At 32.5% G+C, this 6,754-nt stretch overlaps 1 long non-coding RNA gene across 4 annotated transcripts; it reads left to right on the forward strand.

Moving 5' to 3' along the window:
• Nucleotides 1–4,124: 4,124 nt before the first annotated feature.
• Nucleotides 4,125–6,213, forward strand: LOC140812456 (uncharacterized). 4 transcript variants are annotated; one of them, XR_012113674.1, is made up of 5 exons: nt 4,126–4,955; nt 5,090–5,238; nt 5,330–5,497; nt 5,584–5,853; nt 5,921–6,213. It is a non-coding gene; the product is annotated as an uncharacterized lncRNA (long non-coding RNA). The 4 variants fall into 4 exon arrangements; XR_012113673.1 differs by having other exon boundaries at nt 4,125–4,955; nt 5,330–5,853; XR_012113675.1 differs by lacking the exon at nt 5,330–5,497 and having other exon boundaries at nt 4,127–4,955; nt 5,090–5,253.
• The last annotated feature ends 541 nt before the right edge of the window (nt 6,214–6,754 follow it).

The following is a 6,754-nucleotide window of genomic DNA, read 5'->3' on the forward strand; positions in this document are numbered from 1 at the left end:
ACTGAGGTTGGTTTCAAGGGGACTTGATGAGTTGTAGAGAGGGGTGACCAAGAAGGTGGACTTGAGGGAACTGAAAAAAGTTGGTTAGGTTAAAAGCATAAATAAAAAATTCAAATTAAACCGATTTCATATATATAAAATTATATAATTTTTGTCAATAATTTACCTTACCATGATGTTTTTATTTATATAAACTTGATTTGTCGTAATTAATTTAATTTTTAATCTATTTATTTTTCTTTACTATTTTTCAAGAGATTTTCGTCGATATTAGATTATTAGTTATGACTTATGAGGGCTCTTAGAAGCTAAATTAAACCATTGTGGATTTCTTTTATGCCAAATTTGTAGTGTCATTGTTGTATACTACATTGCTAAATACTATTAATATCTATGTATATACTCATATTTGTTTATTTACAATAGTTCTTTTAAAATTTTTGAATGATAATATTTTAAAAAATCTAAATTTTTGATTTGAAAATTATCCAAAACAAGTTGAACATAACCAAGCAAAAAGACTTGATTGATATTTACTTTTTAATGGTTTGATTTGGTTCATAAAGATTATTTCCAACTCTTAATTCTATTAGGCTACGTTTGGTTTGGATGACAAAATAAACTAATGATCAGTATGTAAATGATAAAAGAAATGATTGTGATAGAAATATAATATATAATATAAAATTGTATTATGTTTGGTATGATTTTTAAGTGTGGGATAATTTTGAATTTTTTGATGAAATGACAAAATTTCCCTTTTCCTTTTTTTCTTCTTTACTCCGGTGGCGGCGACGGTGTGGTGGTCGGCGGAGGCGGTGATCGGCCGGCTGCGGCGGTGGTCGGCCGTCAGTAGGCGACGGCCGGAGGTGGTCGACCGAAGGCGGCGGTCGAACTGCGACGGCTGCGGTATTCCGGCGGTCGGCCGGCAGTAGGCGACGGCGGGGGGGTCGGTGTTCGGCCGGTGGTCGGTCGTGGAGGTGTGTTTGGATATAAGAGAAGGGTAAAATTAGAAAAATATGATAGATTAAGAGTTGGATAAATAATCCTAAGATTTGAGGAGTGATTATACAACCTAATCATTTATAGGAGGGATTGAGTTGGTTAAATAAAAATCGTACCAAACGCTTGACTAGGTGGGTTTAACAATCATAAACCCACCTAATCCCATAAACCAAACGCCCCCTTATAGTACAAGTTTAGTACTAAAATAATTGAATTTCTGCATCAAATTCAACATCTAACTATAACTTATTTACTTCAAATCTTAAAAAAAAAAAATACTCTTAGAATATTCTTTTTATTTTATATATATTAATCGTTATATTTTAATTTATGTTAAAACTACGAGAAATTAATCTTCAGTCCCAGCCGTCGATTTGTTTTGTGTTCAGTCCCTGAGTACTTTTTTAGTACCATATTTCCACATGAAGTGTACCACATTTCCACACAAAGTGTACCACATTTTGTTTGACATAGTACCACAATTTTGTGGGTAGGGAGTGAACCCAAAGAAATGTTTTGATTGGAGATTTTTCACCAACTTACCCTTAAAACTAACATTTTTAATTGTTATATTGTATTTTTATAAATTATATTTGCACTAAAATTTTCATTTGTATTTTACTATTATATTATATATAAATAATTAAATCAAACTATTAATTAAAATTTTTAATTAATAAAATAAAATAAATAAACATAAAAATTTTAAAAAATAAATAGCAGCCCTCCACCAAATCTCTGCACCAAATTAGCGCAACTCCATTGGAGAACATCTCTCTGCACCAAAAAGACGTTTTGATGTGAAGAGTTGGAGATGCTCTAACAAATGAAATACCAATCCATCTTAGAACTCTATCCCATATTGTTTTACTGAAAGGACAGGCCAACTGAATTGTCAAAACTCTCAAACTTGTGACATTTGTGGTTGTATGATAATATCTGTGGTTATTTACCAAGAACAAAAGGCAAGAGATCCTTTTTAATTTTCACTTTTTTTAGTATATGCTAATATTTGTGGTTATATACATCAACTTCGAAGATATTTGAAACCAAGCATATGTATTTTGTTGTATTCCCAACCCGTGACTCGATCGTAGGATACCTACATCAATTGGAACTTCAAAGGACCAGAATTCGATGTTACCGGAGACATTCCGGATTTTAGAGTCCCAACTTGCACGTGGATGGAGGTATTTAGATACGAGAAAAACATTAAGGCAGACTTTGAAGTTATACATAATTAATATATCTTATATATATCATGTTTATTTGGTCATATTATTTATATATGAGTATAACTCTTGTGAGACGGTCTCACGAATCTTTATATGTGAGATGAATAAACCCTACCGATATTCAAAATAAAAAGTAACACTCTCAGCATAAAAAGTAATATTTTTTCATGGATGACCCAAATAAGAGATCCGTCTTACAAAATATTACTCGTGAGACCGTCTCACATAAATTTTTGCCTTTATATATCTAGTAATTATTTATTTTACATAAATCAAAATATCAGCAAATTGCGCATAAATTCTTATTTGATTCCTGAACTTTACGGTCAGTACCCAATCGTTAATATATTTATATTCAATGCCTGACAAATTGTATTTATATGTTTAAACTCCCCAATGAAGAGGAAACTACCGAATTACCCTCATATTTGATTAAAACCCATTACTACCCGCCTACTTATATTATTTTGCTGATACTATTACTTTATTATTGTATTATATCTTCTCTCCCTTCTGCAGAGCAGCTTCGACCGATTGAAAGAATATCACCATAAAGAGGGAAAGCTTCAACTGAGATGCAGCAAATGGAGAAAAAAAAGGCAACAAACAAATCTGCAGAAGCTAGCACCTCGAATAAATGTCTAAGAACTAGAAATAAGAAGAAATCCAAGCAAGGTACGAACGAGAACCACATTTTCCTCAATGTCTAGGGTTTGTTAATTGTGGAAACTTTTTTGTGGTTTTGAAACTGTTAGTGTTTGTTTTAGGTTATTGACAACCTTTTTTCCCTAATTTATAGGCTTTGTTCTTGATATTGTTATTCATTCAATTTTTTAGTTGTACTGTTAATATTTTATGAAATTTTGATTAAATTCAAAAATTAGTAGTTGTGCTTGATTTTGAAGCTGTTGTTCCAAATTCCTTGTGTTATGCACAATTCAATTTTTATGTGATTATTTATTTTTCCATCTACTGTTTTAGCCAGTGTAATTAAATTTTTTGCGTCTAATACCATGGCTAGATTGTAGATCAAATAGACATGTCTAAATGCTATTTTTTGTTTTGTGTATATGCAATTATGTTCTGTTTCTTTTTTTTGTAATTGTGTTTCTAATAATTATTGTATAATTGTTTTTTGTTTTTTAATGTAGAAACTACTGCAGAAGACAAACTAATTCATGATTATCATGAGAAGAAGAGTGGTAAAGAATATTTTTCACGATGTTCCCCTCCTTATTTTAAAACTGTGATGGGAGAATTGAAGCCAATTCTAGGTGAACAGTATATGAGTTGGATAAATGATACTCCTTTCGCCAAATGGATTGATATGCCAGCCTTTGCTATTAGTAGTGGGGGGAATGATTATTTTCTAAACAGATTTCAGGGTGATTCATGTTCTTTTTTGTTGGTGATAACACTACCATCCCTTTCAAATCAGCTGATTTCTCTATTGTGCTCGACATACATCACATTGGACAACCAGTTGACTTGGACCTGAAACTGGAGTCCAAATTTTTGACACGTCATTTTGACGGCAAGGTCACCATGCCAACCGAATAGCCATTTATGAAAAATTGATTTTCCTTGCAAGAAGTGACGATGAATATGATATTGATGATTTTGTGAAAACTTTCATTTTGTTCATTTTCAACTGCACAATATTTCCCACGGGCAATAATATCACTCCTGGATTTATATTTCCTTCTCTCGTTGATCTTGCGATATTTTTTAAATATGCTTGGGGAGATTATGCCTTCCGATTTTTATATCGAGAAATATGTCCAATCGGGAAAAACCTTTATGTTGATGGATGCACGGTCGGATTGATGGTTAGTATTCAGCTTTACTAAATATGATCTTAATATTTTTCATTAATTATTTTATTTTTTGTTTTAGGCTTGGTTATATGAGAGACATTCCCAGTTTTAGGAGTAAGACGTGGTTTAAATGTTTACTCTCGGTTGTTTTGTTGGGGGAAAAGCAAGATCCCACTAAATGCAGCTGACACTGAAACATGGTTGAAACGCATAGATTCAACTCAGGTACTTATAATTATTTTAGTTTACTAATCTAGTTGTGCAAAATTAATGTTTAGTTGATTGACAGTTGTATTTATTTTTAATTGTGAATAAGTTCTGTCGATACATCCATTTTGTGAGGAGGAGAAGTTGTTAGTGGACATGAATCTTGTTTTAAAGCAAGAAACAGATAGATCTGAAGTAAAACGTTTTGAGAAACTTGTCATGAAACAAATGGATGATATAAAGATGCTGAGAAAGAGATGTGCTGAATTAGAAGGTGAAAAGGTTCGATGTAGAATGAAGGGAAAAAGGTTTGTGGTGGATAAACATGACAATGTTGTTGAATCTGAGGAAAAGGTTGATAAAACAGAAGAAAAGATGACTTTTGAGTTAGCACATGATGCAAGAGCTAACACTTTGGTGATTTTGTTGACGTAGTGGTAAAAGAAGTTGTTTCTAATTTGGCTAAAGAAAAGAAAGAGTTGGATGAATCTCATTCTTTGAATGCTTCGGTGGATGAGAGCAGTGGTGGTAGTTTTGTTGCTACTTCTGAATTGGAGAAGAAAACTATTTTTCAATCTTCAATTGCGGATCATGTGAGGGCTAGGGATGATCGTGTGAAGAAAAAAAAGGTTCCATGTTTGTGACTCCACCTAGCTCAACACCAAGACGTAAGAGGAAGGTAACAAAACATGTAAATGAAGTGTCAATTATTTCCAAATCGATTGTATTAATTTTAATTTAGTTTCTCTGTTTTTCAATACTATTGTCGTTATTGATGTTTGGATTTTCTGTTATATTGCTGAATATATCGCCATTTTTGGATAGGAAGTTATAGACATTGAGAAGAAAGACAATACTCCTAGCAAGGTTGCCATGGATGATTTTCAAGGTAGATAAGATTTCTGTGGACATGAAGAAGCTGATGATGTAGAGAGAAAATTGGTGACAAAATTTCTTGCTAGAAAAGAATTGGAGTACGTTGATCTTCCGTATGTTTCTTCTTCTTCTTATTTTCGTAATAATGTGTCCTATTTTTTTAATGAAATTGAATTTTCTATTTTGTAGTGTTGTCGTTTGGCAAGATACGGTTATGAGTTTAAGTGGACCGATATTATGTCATTTTCTCTTTGGTGATCCTGTTGAGTCAAAGATAATTAATGTTTACATAAGAATTATGCAAAGCAAAGTTTCCAGCATGGATTTGAGATTTATTGCATGGACACAATGGTGCAGGTTCGTAGCAGTCCGAGTTTTGCATTTTTTTTGTTTTCGTTTTACTTTATTAAGATAAATGAGTATATGTGTTCTTGAATGTGTAGAAAGAAGTCCTTACGAAATTGAAACAACATGGGAAAAGATCGATGTTACATCGGGATGATTATGGAGTTTTTCTTTCACTGATGACATATTTCACGATGGGTAGACTACAGGAACTGACTGGAGAATTATTTAGAAGATGCAGATACATCATTTTCCTTATGAATGACAAGTGGCATTGGTTTTTGATGGTTTACAAAAGAGATGAAGGGATATTTAAACTGTGGAACTCCATGCATGATCCATTCGTAGTTGGGGCAGCCAAAGTTTATGTAAGTTTAACCATAATATATTTAAATACAAATTAAGATTAAATTTTGAAAGTATTGTTTGTTGCAGACAGAGTTTTTGGCTGGTTCCATACGTTACTTATCGGGATTCTACCTTGTAAGTGAGCCAGTGTTAAGAGAACCTTGTCGTCAACAAGGTGCAACCCTCGATTGTGGTCTATGCATGCATGTGGTTGGAGTGTCTAGCCCATGACACATATGAGATCTAGAGCTATGCACAGGATGTGAAGATGGACACTTATAGAGCACGTTTGGCAGCCACAATATTATCTGATGAAAATGGATTGTTGAAAAACAAGTTTGAGTAATTATTTACTCCTCACTATTCTGATGGTTAAGAAGTTACAGCAATACTGGAGTTTGAACATTTCAAGTTTATGTTGTTTGTTGGTTTAAATTATGTAATGAAGACACACAATTTATTATTATCGTGTTTGTGTTAGCTGTTACGCACTTCAATATGTATTTCTGTTAAAATTTGTTTGTTTCTGAGAAAGTTTGGTGTATCATTTGTTCACTTTTTAGAGTTTGGTTTACGTGGTATTTTAAATGGTACATATCAATTTAGAACAGAAAATTGAGTACAAAAATTGCTTTATTAGGTATATTATGTGTAACTATTGGTACAAATGTTAAATAATCGAGTATATCTAACTAATCTAATATTTAGTCACAATTAATAAACACACAATAGTATTTAACTAATCGAGGACAATGTACACACAAATTGAGCACAATATACACATGAATTGATTACAATGTACATATGTATTGAGTACAATGTACCCATAAATTGAGTACAATGAACACATGAAACAAGTACAATGACTTTCCAATCTAGCACAACGTAGAGTAGTTTATCTATTCATGCTAGTATCACCAA

Source organism: Primulina eburnea, chromosome 14 (genome assembly GCF_022965805.1).
Source record: "Primulina eburnea isolate SZY01 chromosome 14, ASM2296580v1, whole genome shotgun sequence".
Taxonomy (NCBI): Eukaryota; Viridiplantae; Streptophyta; class Magnoliopsida; order Lamiales; family Gesneriaceae; genus Primulina; species Primulina eburnea.